Raw genomic sequence first — 17,677 nt, 5'->3', positions numbered from 1 at the left:
GATGAGTTCATTCAGGATGGCTAATTCATTATAGAAAAATCAGTAGTGTGGGATAGAAACAGAAATGAAATATGATAGATCTATACAGATTTCTAAAGCCTGACAAACCCCTTGGTAGGCTCTAGATTATCATTATAGTCACTATGTAGTATTTAGATATACAAAGCTTTTGACAAACCAGAACTGGCAAAACCTTTAAGATTTTTTTGTCTCTAGTAACTGGATTGAAGATACTCATGGTGCTGAGTAAGTGTACAGCATTAACAGTTTCTTAGCTGTGCAAGGGCTGACGACTTCTTATAAAAAAAAAAAATGTAAAAACTGTATAGCCAACAAAGTCCTGGGCATGATACAGGGACACCACATCTTTCCTGCAATGTGTAACAGGAAAGTCATGAATAAAACAAGACTGTTCTCAAGAAATAATTTTGAACAATCTTTAATATTCAAACAAATGAGTAAATAGGTAACATCTATGAATCTAAACCTAAATTATTTACCTAAAGTTATTATAAATTATTTCAGGTTAAAAGGTATAAAAATAAACAGTTCTATAAGGTACCCATATAGTCATTATGCTTCTAACATGTAAATTATTACCAATATAACGGTAAAGCCTCCATATACCCAGTCCAATAATTTGCATTCTACTTATCTAGGACACCTACTCTTCTGAGCTTGGGCTTATTATTATAACTCCTTTATTTATTTTTACATATCATTCATCCTTATTCAAGATATTTTCTAGCTTTGCATGTTTTAAATCATTGTGTAAATGGTGCCATACTGCATATATTAGTTTGCAACAGTACCTATGTTTAAAATAGAACATTTGGGATTTACCCAATGCTGATTCATGCAGGTCTTATTTATTTAGACTCAGATATTAGTAAGTGAAAACATACACACACATAAAGGAGTAATTAACACATGCTGGATATAACTTGGAACACTTCAGATGTATTAACTCATTTAATCATCACAACTCTTCTAAGATAGTGATATAACAAAATCTGTATTATATCTAATTTACAAGTGAAAAAAATTGGTACAGAAAGTTTATATTAATCTACTTTATCAATTTTCCACAAAGTAGTTATTTAATCCTTTAATCTCCTATTGATGAACATTTGTGACTTCTTGAAGTATTTGCTATTTTTAAAAATGCTGCAGGGACATTCCTGTGCAGACATCCTTGTGTATGTATGGAATATGCAGGTGGCTGTGAACTTGCTCCAAAGTGATAGATGGCTGTGGGAACTCATTTTGGTTTCATTGGTATTTTCCTAATTCACTTTGTTTAATGCTATTGACCATTCACTTTTCCTCTTCTTAAAAATATCTTTTCATAGCTTTCATGTGTTTTGTAATTTTTTTCTTCCAGTAATCAACCTTTATTTTAATTGGAATGTTTTAATATTTTAAACAACTGCTGCTTGTTTTATATATGTGAAACAACGTTTTCCCTGTCTGTGGCTTATTTATAACTTTATTTTTGTTTGTTCGGTGCTTTTATGTAGTAATATTTATCAGTAACTACTTTTATGGTTTATGTTTTTTGATTTTAAGAAATTGTTCTTTGCAGTATAGTTATGAAGATATCCTCAAATATTTTCCTCTAAAATGTAATATAGTTTTTTTAAGAAGATGGAACTGATTTTTATGAACTGCATACATGAAAATAATTTGTCTTTATATGGAAATATAGCCAGTTCCCTTTCCATTAATTTTGAGTAGGCTATCATTTTCTTATGGATAATTTGTGCTAGCTCTGCCACATATTAATTTCCATATGTAGATTTCTGTGTGGCTCTATTGTTTTATTGATCCAGAGTGCTACCAGTTTGAAGGGTCTAATTAATATGACTACAATAGGTCTTGCTATCTGGTGGATCAAGTTGTCCATGTTGTTTGCATTTTATTTACTTATTTTTATCTATATTATATATTTGATTATTTTCTTTTTAAAAATTAATATATAATTATTATTTGTTTTCTGCGTACAGGTCTGTCATTCAACAGTTTTACACAATTCACAGTGCTCACCATGGCACATACTCTCCCCAGTGTCTATCACCCAGCCACCCTATCCCTCCTACCTCCCTCCCCTCCAGCAACCCTCAGTTTGTTTCCTGAGATTAAGAGTCTCTTCTGATTTTTCTCCCTCTCTGATTTCATCTTGTTGCATTTTTTTTCCTTTCTTTTCCTTGATCCTCTGCCTTGTTTCTCAAATTCCGCATATTATGAGATTATATGATAATTGTCTTTCTCTGATTGACTTAGCATAATACCCTCTAGTTCCATCCACATCATTGCAAATGGCAAGATTTCATTTTTTTTTTCTTTTGATGGCTGCATGTTTGTATTCTTTATGACTGTCTACATAACCTTTTCCTTCACATGTGGACTTTTTAGGATTAGTTTATTATTCACAGTGTTAGTAATCACTGCAGGTATCAAATTGCATTGGTTCCCTGAGCTTCAGGCTCCACAAGGTGAGGTGATAAAGGTCAGGGATTGCCTGCACTTATAGTGGGGGTTGTTACAAGGAGGGAAATCCTGAGATTAGGAGATGCTAATCTTGTATATAGGAGGCTGACAACCCTGCCAAACCTCTCCTCCAGGGAGATACATTGTCTTTCTTAACCCAGAGTGAAAGAAAAACTACTCTAGGGAGGGGAAGAAAACATATATATATTAACCTTGAGTTTTTCTGTGGAGTCAATTTGAATTTAAGGTTTAAAATAAAGTTAACCTGAGTACTAATGCCACTAATTGATGGCGGTTTTGACTTTAGGCAATTGATTTTGTAAATATTAGGAACAAGGACTACAAGACAATATAATTTTGTGTACAACCATGGCTCTGTCACATATTGGGCATAGGACAAGTTAAATGCCTTTGGCCTAAATTTTCTCACCTATAAAATTAGAAAGCTAAAATTTAACTGTAATGATAAAGGACAATGCCTGGAACACAGTAAGCACAATAATATTGGGTTTTTTTGGTCACTTTATTGATTAATTGATTTCTCATAAATGATTTACTAACTAGATTTTGCCTTTTTCTAAAGAAGTTATATATACCTGTACACTTTTTTTCCCATTCTTTATTATGGTAAAATACACAAATATAAAGTTTACCATCTTAACCATTTGTAAGCGTACAGCTCAGTGGCATTAAATACATTCATGACGTGTGGCCATCACCATCATCCATCTCAAGAGCTCTTTTCATCTTCTAAAACCACAGCTCTGTACAGAAGAGCAGCAGAATCTGACATCTTAAACATGCCATTCTGACATACTGATTACTTTTAGCTATAGGTACTTGAAAAACAGCAAATGCAGGGAGAGTCTTTCTCTGAACTCCCTTTATCACCCTTTATCTGCTTCTAAAAGGCGCTCAGTTGTAGGAAGTCCCTTCCCAGGAGTCTTCAACCAGGCAGAATGAGTGTTACCACAGGACAAGAGACTGGAAATCCATACCACACCCAGACAAAACTTACCACAAATTAACTCCCATCTGTGTTTTTAAGTGCTCATTCATCTTCCCTTCCTGTCTCCCCATTTACTCTTCCTTCAGAGGCCTACTTCCCCCTCCTTTTCCCTTGTAAAATGATATTTAATCCTGAATTCTAAGCCACCTTAGAATTACTCACTTTTTCCTGGATATTTCCCATGTATCTATAAGGTATACATGTTAATAAACTTCTGTTTTTCTTGTGTTAATCTATTGTTTTATTGCAGGGGTCTTGGCTAACAACTCAGAAAGATAGAGGGAAATTTTTTTCCTCCCATATAATACTCATTAAACAATAAATCCCCATTCTGCCATTACTCTGAGCATCTAGCAACCGCCATTTCACTTTTTATCTCTATGATTTTGACTATTCTAAGTACTTCATTTAAGTAGAATCATATAGTATTTGTCTTTTGTAACTCTCTTATTTCACTTAGCATAATGTCACCAACATTTATGCATATTGTTAGACTATGTCAGCATTTTTTTAAGACTGAATAATATTCCATTGTATGTACATAACACATTTGCTTATCCATTTATCTGCTGATAGTCACTTGAGTTCCACATTTTGGCTATCATAAATACTGTTGCTTTGAATATAGATGTGCACATACCACTTCAAGATCCTGCTTTCAAATTTTGGGATACAGAGCCAGAAGTGTAATTGCTGGATTTTATGATAATTTTAATTTTAACTTTCTGAAGAATAACCATAGACTTTTCCACAGCAACTCTCTCATTATATATTCCTACCAACAGCGTACAAGAGTTCCAGTTACTCCACATTTTGTGGTACTTATTATCTCTGTTTTTTTCTTTTTTTACTAGTAGCCAGTCTACTGAGTGTAAGGTGATATCATGTAGCTTTGATTTACATTTCCCTAATGATTAGTGATGAACATATTTTCTTGTGCTAGTAGGCCTTTTGTATATCTGCTTTGGAGAAATGTCTATTCAAATCCTTTGTGAATATTAAAAGTAAGTTATTTTTTCATTATTGAATATTTGATGATTCACTATCTATTCTGGATATTAATCCCTTATCAGATAGATGCTTTGTAAATATTTTCTCCCATTCTGTGGGTTTCTCTTTTATTCTCCTGATAGAGTTTTTTGATGCAAAAATTTTTTAACTTTTAAGAACCTGTCCATTTTTCTTTTGTTGACTGTGCTTTTGGTGTCATATTCAATAAATCATTGCCAAATTCAATGTCACAAAGATTTTGTCCTATGTTTACTTACAAGAGTTTTATATTTTTAGGTCTTACATTTAGGTCTTTGATCTATTTTGAGTTCATTTTTGTTTTGATTTTTGGTTAAGGGCCCATTTCATTCTTTTGAATGTAGATATCCAGTTTTCCCAGTGGCTTAAAAAAACAAAACAAAACTGTCTTTTCCCATTGAATGAATTTGTCACTCTAATCAGAAATCATTTGACCATATATGCATGGGTTTATTTCTGTGCTGTCTGTTACATTGGTTTATATGTTTTTACATCAGTACTACACTGTTTTGATTACCATAGTTTCATAATAGGTTTAAAAATTAGGAATGTGATTCATCCAGCTTTGTTTTTCTTTTTCAAATTTGTTTTAGTTGTCTGGGTTCCTTTGAGATTCCATATAAATTTTAGAATGGGATTTTCTATTTCTTCAAAAAAAATGTAATTGACGTTGTGATAAGGAATGTACTAGTGAAGTTAATGCCTAAGAATCTTAGTCTTTTTGATACTATCATGAACTGAATTGCTTTCTTAATTTCCTTTTAGGATTGTTTATTGTTAGTGTATAGAAATGCAACTCATTTTTGTATGTTTACTTTGTATCCTGCTACCTGATTGATTGATTTATTAGTTATAAATTTTTCTGTGGATCTTTAGGATTTTCTGCATATACAATGACATCATCAGCAAACAGATAATTTTACTTTCTAATTTGGGTTCTTTTTATTTCTTTTGCTTGGATAATTATTATGGATAGAACTTTCAGTATTATACTGAATAAAGGGATCAAAGTGAGCATTCTTGCATTATTCAAAATCTTAGAGCAAAATCTTTCTGTTTTTCACAAGTATGATGTTTCCTGTGAGTTTTTCATGTATGGCTTTTATTATATCAAGGGGTTTTCCTTCTATTCTTAATTTGTTGAGTGTTTATGCTATGAAACAGAGTTAAAGTCGATAAAATGCTTTTTCTGCATTCATTGAGAGAATCATTTGTGGTTTTTACTTTATTCTGTTAGTATGACATTTACTAATGATGGCTTTTGTATTTTATTTTTTAATTTTTTAAAATAATTTATTTATTTATTTGACAGAGAGAGAGAGTGCATGCTCAAGCAAGGGGAGTGGTAGGTAGAGAGAGAGAGAGAAAGAGGCAGGATCCTAGTTGAGCAAGGGGACTGACTTGTATTATTTTGGGACTTCCTCAAGATCAAAAGCTTGTGCACAGTGAAGGGAACAGTCAACCAAACAAAGAGGCAACCCATGGAATGGGAGAAGATATTTGCAAATTACGCTACAGACAAAGGGCTAATATCCAAGATCTCTAAAGAACTCCAAAATTCAACACTCAAAAAACAGGTAATCATTTCAAAAAATGGACTGAAGACATGAACAGACACTTCTCCAAAGAAGACATACAAATGGCTAACAGAGACATGAAAAATGTTCATCATCATTACCCCTCAGAGAGATTCAAATAAAAACCACATTGAGATACCACCACCTTATACCAGTTAGAATGGCCAAATCAACAATACTGTAAACAAGTTTTTGAGAGGATGTGGAGAAGGAGGAACCATCTTACACTGTTGGTGAGAATGCAAGTTGGTACAGCTACTTTGGAAAACAGTGTGGAGATTCCTCAAAAAATTAAAAACAGACCTTGCCTATGATCCTGCAATTGCACTAGTGGGTATTTACCCCAAAGATACAGATGTAGTGAAAAAAAGGGCCACCTGTACCTAGCAGCAATGACCACAGTCGCCAAACTGTGGAAAGAACCAAGATGCCTTTCAACAGATGAATGGATCAAGATATGGTCCATATATACAATGGAGTATTATGCCTCCATAGAAAGGATGAATACCCAACTTTTGTATCAATATGGATGGGACTGGAAGAGTATGCTGAGTGAAATAAGTCAAGCAGAGAGAGTCAACTATTATATGGTTTCACTTACTCATGGAACATAAGGAATAACATGGAGGACATTGGGAGATGGAGAGGAGAAGTGAGTTGGGGGAAATTAGAGGGGGGAGACAAACTATGAGAGACTGTGGACTCTGAGAAACAAACTGAGGGTTTTGGAGGGTGGAGCCTGGTGGTGGGTATTATGGAGGGCATGTATTGCATGGAGCACTGGGTGTGGTGCATAAACAATGAATTATGGAACACTGAAAAGAAATAAAATAAAATAAAATGAAAAAAAATTTATTGTTTATGTATTAGTATAGCCTACCATACTTTCTGATGGTTATTATTGATATAGAATGTTATTTTCCATCCTTTCATTTTCAACCTATTTATGTCTTTGGATCTAGGGTGTGGATCTTGTAAACTGAATATAGTTGAATCGTATTTCTTTTTGAATCAATTCTGCTAATCTTTGTTATTTGATTGGAAAGTTTAATTCATTTGCATTAAAGTAATTCTTGATCTAAGAAGGGGATTGTTTCATTTTGTTACTTATTTCCTACATATCTAACATATGCTTTTTTCCCTCTCATTTCCTTTATTACTGTCTTCTTTTGTGTTTACTTTTTGGCAAACATTTAAATTCTTTTGTCCTTCCTTTTTGTGTTTGTTCTATCACTATTTTCCTTGTGGTTAGGCTGGGGATTACAATTAGCATCCTAAAATTATAGTGTTCTAATTTGAATTTATAAGTTCAAGCTCAATAATATACAAAACTCTGCTCCTTTATAGTCCCATCCTCACATTTTCAGTTATTGATATCATGAGATAGTATCTTCATACATTATGTACCCCAAACAGAAACCAGTAACTATTTTAAATGAATTGATGCCAATTCATTTAAGTTAAGTTCTATATAAAGTTAAATTATATATAAAACAAGTTAAATTATATATACAAGTTAAATTATATATAAAACAAATGTGGAGTTATAAAGCACAGTTAAAATAAAACTAGACTTTAGACTATTGTTTTTCTTAAAGGTATTAGCATCTTAAATCGTGTAAAAACAAAAGTGGAGTTACAAACCACTGATGTAATAGTACTTGATCTTATAGGTGCTTATGTATTTACCTTTATTGAGATCTTTATTTCTTTATAAGCTTCAAGTTACTGCCCAGTTTCCTTTCATTTCACTATGCCTAAGTCCCTTGAGCGTTTCTTGCTGAACAGGACCAGAGGAAATCAACTCCCTCAGCTTTTGTGTATGTAAAAATGCTGTAATTTTCCCCTTGGTCTTAAAGAGCAGTTTTGCCAGTCATTTGCTAGGATTCTTGGTCACCAGTTTCGTGGTTTTGTTTTGTTTTGTTGTTTTGCTTGTTTTTGAGAACTGCCTTTTGGGCTTCAGTTTCTGATGAAATCTTCAGATAACGTGTATGTAATGAGTTGTTTCTTTCTTACTGCTTTCAAGATTCTCTCTCTTTTTTCTTTTTTTTGAAGTTTTTTTTATTTGACACAGAGAGAGAGAGAGCACAAGTAGGCAGAGCAGCAGGCAGAGGGAGAAGGAGAAGCAGAACCTCAACTTAGCAGGGATCCCTATGTGGGGCTGGATCCCAGGACCCTGGCATTACAACCTGAGGAGAAGGCAGCAGCTTAACTGACTGAGCCACCCAGGCACCCCTCAAGATTCTCTTTTTATCTTTGGCTTTTGAAAGTATAATTATAGTGTGTTTCAGTGTGCATCTCTTTGAATTCATCTTACTTTAGATTCATTGAGATGCTTAGATGTTTATAATCATGTCTTTGATAAAATTTGGGAAGTTTTCAGAAATTATTTCTTTAAATATTATCTCTACCCTTTACTCTCTGCCCTCTTCTTCTTTTGGGACTCCCACAGTGCATATGTTCTGTTTATAGTCAAATGGGTCCCTTAGGCTCTTCACTTTTTGTCTATCCTTTTTTTTCTTTTTGCTCTTCAGGTTTGATAACTTCCCCTGTCCTATCTTCAAGTTTACTGATTCTTCTGTTGCTGAAATCTTCCTTTGAATCCCTCTAGTTAATTTTTCATTTTGGTTCTTTTATATGTCAGCTCCAGAATTACTTTTTAGTTTCTTTTTAGGTCTTCTATCTCTTTTTTGATATATTCACTTTGCTCATACATTGTCTTCTTAACTTTCTCCATGTCCTCCTTTTGTTTTTTTGACCATCTTTAAGACAATTGTTTTGAAGACTCTGTCTAGAAAATCTGGCAACAAGTCTTTTCAGGGACAGTTTTGTTGACTTATTTTTTCCCCTCTGAACAGCTCATAGTTTCCTGTTTCTTTGTATGCCCTATAAATTTTTGGAGAAAACTGGGCATTTGTATCTAATAATGTGATAACTCTGAAAACCAGATTCTCCCTCTTCCTCAGGGTTCTCTTCTGTTATTTATGTTTGTTTTATTGTTTGTTTTTTATTGTTATAGGCTGTCTCTGTGCAAAGGATCACCTTGTGATATAAACTTCAAGTCTTTTCAGTTCTTTTTGGAACCTGTTATCTTTATCTAGGCATGTATCATGACTTTAAAATTTTCCTCATGGGGTGCCTGGGTGGCTCAGTGGGTTAAGCCTCTGCCTTCGGCTCAGGTCATGATCTCAGGGTCCTGGGACTGAGCCCTGCATCGGGCTCTCTGCTGGGCGGGGAGCATGCTTCCCCCTCCCTCTCTGCCTGCCTCTCTGCCTACTTGTGATCTCTGTCTGTCAAATAAATAAACAAAATCTTTAAAATAAATAAATAAATAAATAAATAAAATAAAATAAAATTTTCCTCACTTACATAGTAGCTTTTGAATGCATTAGTCTTTCATTTCTGGCTTCCAAGAGTGGTTAAGAGAAAAAGAATGGAGGCAAAAAAAAAAAAAAAGGACACTGGTCTTTATATTTCCTGGAGTTCATTTCAGCTGTAGGGTAAAGGGTTTACTATAGTGGGTAAAGTGCAGAAACAATGACCATCAGCTCTTTGTCTACATTTCTGAGATCAGAAGCAATAAGAAAGCAGCATTCAAAGGACAGATTTCTAATATGTGGAAAACAGTGACCAACAGTTTTGACCACCTTGGCTCCCACAAGCTCCATGTAAGCTACTTTTGCAATGCATGCAAGGTGGCTTGCTGGAGGGTGGGTTATGGGTAGCTCTTATTATGCTAAGACCTGAAATTGACTGAAATTACTGAAATTTGTCATCCAAATTTTCCCTGGAAGGTGCAGGCCTTCCAGAGATTCCAAAGGTCCAAAACAGATTCTGCCAGTGCACCTGTTATGTAGGTGGGGAGATCAGTTTCTGGTACTTCCTACCCACCATTCTCACAGAATCCTTTCTTAAGGAATTTTTTTTTTTTTTTTTTTTTTAGTAACAAATATCAGACCATATACCCAGTGGTCCAATGAATCTGTCTCATGCTTCAACACTGTTTGGATAGAATAAACCCAGGGAAGCACCTTCTATCAGCCTCCAACCACCTTTTAGCCTTTTCTTCAGTGCAGTCTTTAGAGCCATCTTCTCAGCCACCCTCTGCTTCAGGACCAGCAATCTATTTTGAGTTTAGCTCTGTATTACAGATCTATTTTGAGTTTAGCTCTGTATTACAGATCAACCATGAACTCCCAGATTCATCAGAATTAAACTACTGAGGTGAAGGCCACCATCAACTGCCTGGTCAACCTGTATATGCTGGCCTCCTATACCTATGTCTCTCTGGGCTTCTATTTCCACCATGCGATGATGTGGCTCTGGAGGGCACGGGCCATTTCTTCCATGAGTTGGTAGAAGATAGAAACTAGTTTGCTTAACGTCTCTAGAAGATGCAAAACCTGCATTTGTCCTCTCCCGGACATGCAGAAGCTGTATTTGGGTAAATATCTGGCATCTGTGGAAGTTGCCCTGGTTCTAGAGAATAATCTGAACTTTCTTCTTCTGGATCTGCATGCTCTGGGTTCTGCCCCAGAGACCAAAAGCACTGAGACTTCCTGGAGATTTACTTCCTGGATGAGGAGGTGAAACTCCTCAAGAAGATGGGCAATCACCTAACTAACCTCCTTAAGGTGACTGGCCCCTAGACAGGGCCTGGTGAGTATCTCCTCAAAAAGCTCAACCTCAAGCATGTCTAGGAGCCTATAAAGGCCAGAGGCCTTTGAGGGACCCCTCTGGCATCCCCTGGGTGCAAGGGCTTGTGCCTGAACCTCTCCCTATAGCCACTAGGCTGCCTTTTTTTTTTTTTTTTTTTTTTTTTTTTTTTATTCCTAAACTAGGTAGCTTTTTAACCAGCCTGCAGCCCTCTCTTCCAAGCCATGGACCAAATGGAAACAATAAAGCTTCTGCAACAGAAAAGCCAAAACAAACAAACAAGCAAAAACGGTAACATATGTGAACATCATTCAGATATTATTGTGTTATTTAGTCAATAAATATTTATTGAGCATGCATAATACACTAGTACTGAGGGTAAAAGCAGACATAAACCCTGCGCTTATAGAGTTTACACTGCATGTTGAATTTTAGCTGTACAAATTTTTATGCCTACATCCTGAATGCAGGTGATCCTGAATAAAATAAATATATTGAACATGACAGAGAAGTGCAATAAAAAGCTAGAAGTTACTGTTGTGAACTATTTTTACCTCACACAAAGCAAAATTATGAACATGTACTTAAAATTTTTACATGCTACATTTACATTTTACATTCACTGCTGTTTCTATAGTCATTTATAAAGTTATATAAAGTACAATTTTAAAGTTTCCCATACAATTTAACTTTGCAATGTAAATGAAATACGTTATTTAAATTTGAGTTTAAAAATAAATGAATTCTTTCAAAATCATCTCAGTAACAAAAAGATCTGTTTGTAGGCGTCATGGATAATTCTAACATAAGATCTAGAAAAAGTTTTGACATAAACTGTCAGTATTACATACTTAACTTCAAACATATATCAAATTTTTGGAAATATTCAGTTCTGTTACCAAAGACTGAGGCTTTGAAATTTAATTCATGTATGAAAGTGACTGAATCCAGAATAAATATGCCAACCAATGATAGAAATGAGTGTATTGAATTAATTTTATGAGCTTTGCAGTAAACTTAACAGCTATATCCAGTCATATTACTTATTTTTATTTTGCTATAAACTAAATAGAATATTTTCATGAATTTTTATTGTTTCTGTTATATATGTCATATATACACATATATTATTTCATATGTATATTATATACATTTATTATTTCATTACTTTGAATATATATATGTATATACATATACATATAATATATATATATACACAGAAAGTTAACGCCTAACTTTCTAGCACATAAACACTGATGTGCAGATTTTCTAGTGGCAAACAATAAATAATATTACCAATAAAACAAGTGATATTTTAAGAATTATGTAAATTTATATTAGTTAAGCAACTCTTAGCTTGTTCCACATACTTGAACGTTTTTAAATACTATGAAGGTTTTTTTAACAACAGATTTATTGGGATAGAATTTAAAAACTATAAAATTCACTCTGCTAAAATGCACAATACCATGATATTTAATATACTCATGAAGTTTTACAGCCATCAGAACTGTCAAATTCCAGAATATTTCCATCCTCACAGAAAGAAACTCTAGGCCCAATAATAGATACTCCTAATTCACCATTTCCCCAGTCTGTGACAACTGGTAACCAATTTTCTGTCTCTGTGGATTTGTCTATTTTAAATATTTTATATAAAAGGAATCAGACAAATAAAATCAAATGCCTTTTTTGAATAAGATTAATGTTGCCACGGTTCATCCATGTTGTGACATTCATCAGTGCTTCATTACTTTTTATTGTCAAATAATATTCTATTATATAACATTTTGTTTATATATTTACCATTTGATTGACATTTAGATTGTTTTTACTTTTTGGTCTTCTTTAATTCCTTGAAGCAATGTTTTGTAGTTTGCTTTATAAAAATCTTGCAACCTTTTTGTTTATTCCTAAATATTTATTACTCTGATGTTGTAACTAGAATTGTTTTCTTGATTTCATTTTAGATTTTTTAATTACTATTGCATAAAAATAAAAGCAATTTTTATATTGGACTTATATGCTACAACTTTTCTGAGCATGTTTTAGTTTGGTTGGATTTATTTGAAATTGTTTGTTAGTTCTAACAGTTTGAGGATTTTTTTTGTGGGGTGGGTTCTCAGGAATTTTTATAAATAGATCATGGCATCTCTAAGGGTATCTTTACTTTTTCCTTTCCAACTCTGTATGATTTTTGTTTTTTCCTTATCCATTTGCTCTGGCAGAATCATTCACTAAAATGTTGAACAAAGTGGAAAGAACAAACATACATGTCTTTTTCCTAATTTTAGATGAGAAAATTTTTTAACATTAAGTATGCTGTTAGCTGTAGGTACTTTTAGATATATATTACCCAGTGAAGAAAGCTCCTTTCTATTTTTAGTTTGTTTAGTTTTATTTTGAAAGGATATTTTGATTTAGTCAAGTACTTTTTCTGTATTAAATTGATATGATTTTCATTTTATTGGTTCCTTATTCTACTGATCTGGTATATTTAATTGATTAGTTTTCTTATGTGAAACCAACCTTGCCTTCTAGTTCGTAATTTTCTTTTTCTTTCTTATTTTTTGGCCAGTCTAGCTATGTTGACCTTTCCAAAGAACGAAGTTTTGGTTTCACTGATTTTTTGCACTGTTTTTCTTTTTTCTATTTTATTAATTTCTGCCCTAATCTTTATTTCTTTTCTCTCTAGACCCATTACTTAAGTTTACTTTGTTTTGTTAAGTGTGTTTAATTCCAAATAATGATATATTTACCCAATTTTCTTACATTATTGATTTCTAATTTCATTCCATGGGTTCAGAAATTGTATTTTCTTTATTTAATTCCTTTTGAAATTTTGCTTAATCTTTTTTGTTTCTCTTATTACATGTGTGTCATTTTCTTACTAATTACAGGGGGGGTTAAATTAATATCTTAACTTATAACCAATCCAGCTTCAATTAATATTAAATTAACTTCAATAGTATACAGAATTTTGGTCTGATATAGACCCTTTCCTTCTCCTCTCCTTTGTGCTACTATTATCAGTTGTTACATCTTTATAGGTTAAAAGCTCAGCACAGTTTTACAATTATTTTTATGCAGGTGTCTTTTAAGTCGTTAGTAAAAGAAAAAAGTTACAAACAAAAATGCATATATACTATTACTTATATTCATCTGTGTATTACCTCAGCAGTGTTCTTGTAACAAGGTAACTCAACACCCTCCCTTATCTTACATACCTCCTAGTTGGTATATCAGACAAGGCTGAGTGTGGAGCTGGGATTTTGATCATCACTGGGTAGTAGTAAAACTTCTCCCCTGCTGTTTCAGTGGAGAACCACGGGTAACAAGGCATGTCCCCACTGCTTACTCAGATTGTGATCAGGGGGGTCAAGTGGAAAGTCAGAACTCTCACCAATACCCATTAGTAATGAGTTCAACTCTTCCTAGTGTCAATGGAGGATATGTGGGGAGCAAGATTCTTTTCTTCCATCCAGTAATGTGCTATCAATGGAGGCCTAAGGAGGAGCTTGAACTACCATCTCCATCCAGTAGTAAGAAGCCTCCTTACCTCTAGAATATCAATGGAGACAAGTGAACATTTTAGACTTCCACCCCCATGAGTAAGGGGGCAACATTCTCCCTCACCAATTGAAGAAATATTAGATGAGCCCTGTTAAAATATAAGATTTAAATAAAATCCAGAATCCTATAACATAACATCCAAAATATCCAGGTTTTAATAGAAAATCATCTGTCATAACAAAAATCAGGAAAATCTAAAACTGAATGAAAAAAAATCAACATATGCTAACACCATGATGAAATATTTATTAGAATTATCTGACAAGTATTTATTTTTGAAGATCTTATTTATTTATTTGAGAAAAAGAGAGTGTGAGAGAGAGAGACCATGAGAGGGGCAGGGTCAGAGGGAGAAGCAGACTCCCTGCTGAGCAAGGACCCAGATGTGGGGCTTGATCCCAGGAATCTGGGATAATGACCTGAGCTGAAGGCAGATGCTTAACTGACTAAGCCACCCAGGTGTCCTCTGACAAGTATTTTAAAGCAGTCATCATAAAAATGTTTCATTGTGCAATAAGGAAATACCAAAGTAACAGTAAGAGAAAATAACAGAAAATTAGAAATAAATATGATGATGATGATAATAATAATAGAAAGTCCCAGCAAACCATGGGAAATTCTGGAAGAAAGACAAGATATAAAGATCCAAATAGAAATTTTAGTTCTAAAAAATACAATAACAAAAAAAAAATCCTTCAATAAATTGTCTCAAAAGTAGAAGATAAGCTGAAATAATCAGTGAAGTTAAAAATAGAACAATATAAAAAAAAGAGAATGATTTAATAATGCATTCTGGATAACAGTGAGAACATTAACTTAAAAAACTGAAAACTCAGGGATGTGAGGGAAATAACAAAAGACCAAACTTTAGAGACCAAGAAAGAGAGAAAAAGATGTAGCTGAAATGTATTCAAAGAAATAACAGATAAAAACTACTCATAATGGCAAAATATATCAGCCTTGTGACTCAGGAGGTTGGAGAGATTCCAGAAGAGATAAAATCTCAAAATCCATTCCAAAGTACATCATTATCACACATTTGAAAACTAAAGACAAAGAAAACCTTTTGAAAGCTGACAGAGAGAAATAACACATTGGCTATAGGGGAAAAACAATTAGAATCATAGTGAATTTTTCATCAGAGACTGTGGAAACTGTAAGCTATTGGCAAAACATTTTTGAGTGCTGAAAAAAGAGCATCTCAGAGTCCTACAGATAGAACTTAAAGGAAAATTAGAGAAAGGCACAATTTAAGTTGGAAACTTCAACACTGCTCTCTTTACAGTTACTGCAAGTAGATAGAAATTCAGCAAGGACATAAAAGAACTCAACACCATTAAATAATATGAGTTAATTGACATTTACAAAGCACTTTACCCAAACAGAATACACATTGTTTTCAAGCACCCATGGAATATGTACCAAAATAGACTATATCCTGGTACATAAAAAAATTTTCAACAAACTTTAATAGTTGAAATCATAAAGTGTATTCTCTGAGAACAATGAAACCAAACTAGAAATCAATAATAGGATGAAAACAGAAATATCTTCAAACATTTGAAAATTAAACTGTATACTTCCAAGTATATAACTAATGGATCAAAGAGAAACTCTCAAGGGAAATAAAAAATAAATAAAATGAATGAGAATGCAAATACAGCGTATCAAATTTATGGGACATAGAGGGGCAAATTAAAACAATAAATAAAATAAAAGCTTATATTAGAAACAAGGAAAAGTTTCACATCAGTAATTCAAACTTCTACTTTAGGGACTTAGAAAAAGAAGAGCCAAATCATCCTAAAGCCATTATAGGGAGGGGAAAAAATTATCAAGTTTGAAATAAGGGATATCACAACAGATCCTGTTTACATCTAAGAATAAAGAAATGTTACAAACAACTTTAAATACATAAAGTTAATCATTTAGATAAAATGGATTAATTATCTTGTAAAGTACAAAGTATAATTTGCCCAATACGAAATTGAAAAATTTGCATAATCCTAAAACTGTGAGGAAATGGAAACTTAAAAACAAAAGACCAAAAAAAAAAAAAAAAAACCCAAAAACAAAAACAAAAAAACTTCCGAAAAAGAAATCTTTAGGCCAAGGTGATTTTACTGATGCATTCCACTAAATATTTAAAACAAATAAAAAAAAATTAACACCAATTCTACACGATCTAGCATCTCTCCATAATGTAAATTTTAAAAATCTGAACAAAATATCAGCAAATAGAATTCACCAATATATAAAAAAGTTTATATAACATCATTAGTTGGGGTTCATTTTAGCAATGCAAAGCTGGTTTAATATTAGAAAATCAAATAATGTAACTCACCTGATTAACAGGTTAAAAAAAGAAAAATTCTATGATTATAAGAATTGATGCTAAAAAGTCATTTGACATAAATTATTAAAATGCTCAGAAAACTAAGACTAGAAAAGAACTTCCTCTATTTGACAAAGAACATTTACACAAAACATCATACTTCTAATGCAGGACTGAAGCTCAGAATCAAGGCTAAGATGTCAACTCTCCCCTTGCTACTTATAATAGTACTGGAAGTTGTACCCAGCAAAAAGGCAGTAAAGGAAATAAAAGTCAAATAGATCCAGATGGAAGAAATATAATTTTCTCTGTCTTAAGAATACATAAGTCTCTACATGGAAAATTATGAAGAATCACTCAAAACAAACAAGCAAAACCAAATAAAACCATCTAGTGCTAATAAGTTAGTTCAGCAATACCATATAGTACAACATCAGCATACAATGAGGAAATAATTGTTTCAACAAATATTTCAGGACCAACTAAAAAACAATAGCTAAAAAACCCACTGCTTATGCAAAATTTAATGCAAAGTGCATCAAAGCTGTCAATGTAAAATGTAAATTTACAAAACATTTAGAAGATAAAAGAAATATTCTGTAGGACTTCATATTCAAAGACTTCCCCTAAACCTGGATCTACGAAAGAAAATAAAAAGAAATTAGGCTTCACTAACACAATACAACATTTTTTGTGCCTTGAAAGATACTGTTAGAAGGGTGCCTTGAAAGATACCGTTAGAAGGGCGCCTTGAAAGATACCGTTAAAAGGGCAAGGGTGAGCCTGGGTGGCTCAGTCAGTTAACCATCTGTCTTCAGCTCAGGTCATGATCCCAGAGTCCTGGAATTGAGCCCCTGGATTTCCTTGGTCTCCCTGCTCAGTGGGGAGCATGCTTCTTCCTCTGCCCTTTTCCCCTGCTTGTGCTCTATCCTCTTTCTCTCTGTCTCAAGTAGATAAATAAAAATGTTAGGGGGAAAAAAAAAAAGAAGAAGGGTGAATGCAAGCTAG

The sequence above is a fragment of the Martes martes genome (assembly GCF_963455335.1).
Source record: "Martes martes genome assembly, chromosome: 4".
Lineage (NCBI taxonomy): Eukaryota > Metazoa > Chordata > Mammalia > Carnivora > Mustelidae > Martes > Martes martes.
The sequence above is the reverse complement of the archived record's forward strand: the minus strand, read 5'-3'. Positions refer to the sequence as shown.